The sequence below is a fragment of the Penaeus monodon genome, chromosome 24 (genome assembly GCF_015228065.2).
Source record: "Penaeus monodon isolate SGIC_2016 chromosome 24, NSTDA_Pmon_1, whole genome shotgun sequence".
Lineage (NCBI taxonomy): Eukaryota > Metazoa > Arthropoda > Malacostraca > Decapoda > Penaeidae > Penaeus > Penaeus monodon.
In genome coordinates this window covers 18463972-18464598 of record NC_051409.1, presented here as the reverse complement: position 1 = coordinate 18464598, position 627 = coordinate 18463972, and positions in this window count along the sequence as shown.

Genomic DNA, 627 nt, shown 5'->3' with positions numbered 1-627 from the left:
TTAAAGGGAAAAACTTCCAAAAGTCATAAAGAAGGTATTTAGACTGCGTCCATAAAGTCACCTGCCCCCAATGTGATACAAAATGCACAGGTATAAAAACTTTTGCGAACGATATATATAATATTATATCGTTTGCAAAAGTATTTTACTGTGCATTTTTTTATCACATTTAATGGGGCAGGTGACTTATGGACGCGTCATAAAATACCATTTTTTAGATCTTTTGGAATTTTCCTTAAATCTTTTTTTTTTATTATATTTATGTTATATTTCATACTTTCCAAAATGGGGGAGAAACATTCTTACCAGTGGCCATTAGTAAGCAGTAAACAACTGATAGTCGAAAAATACATTCACTCTCTCTAATAATGATAACGTGTTGAAAAGCAAAAATCGCAGTCACATATCTTGGGCAACCGAACAATTCTAAAATTATTTTGAAACCTCAGATAGATTAAAGATAACAAGAACTTTCGCAGGACTGTCACCAGAAAAAAACTGATACTAGGGTTATTCATACAGTATGTCCCTAGGTCTCGTGCAGCTTTTTATGCATTGCGGTATGTTTTAGCCTAGCTACAGGTGTTAACTAAAGTTCTAGAGTTTGTATTTTTTCTTCCTTTGTTT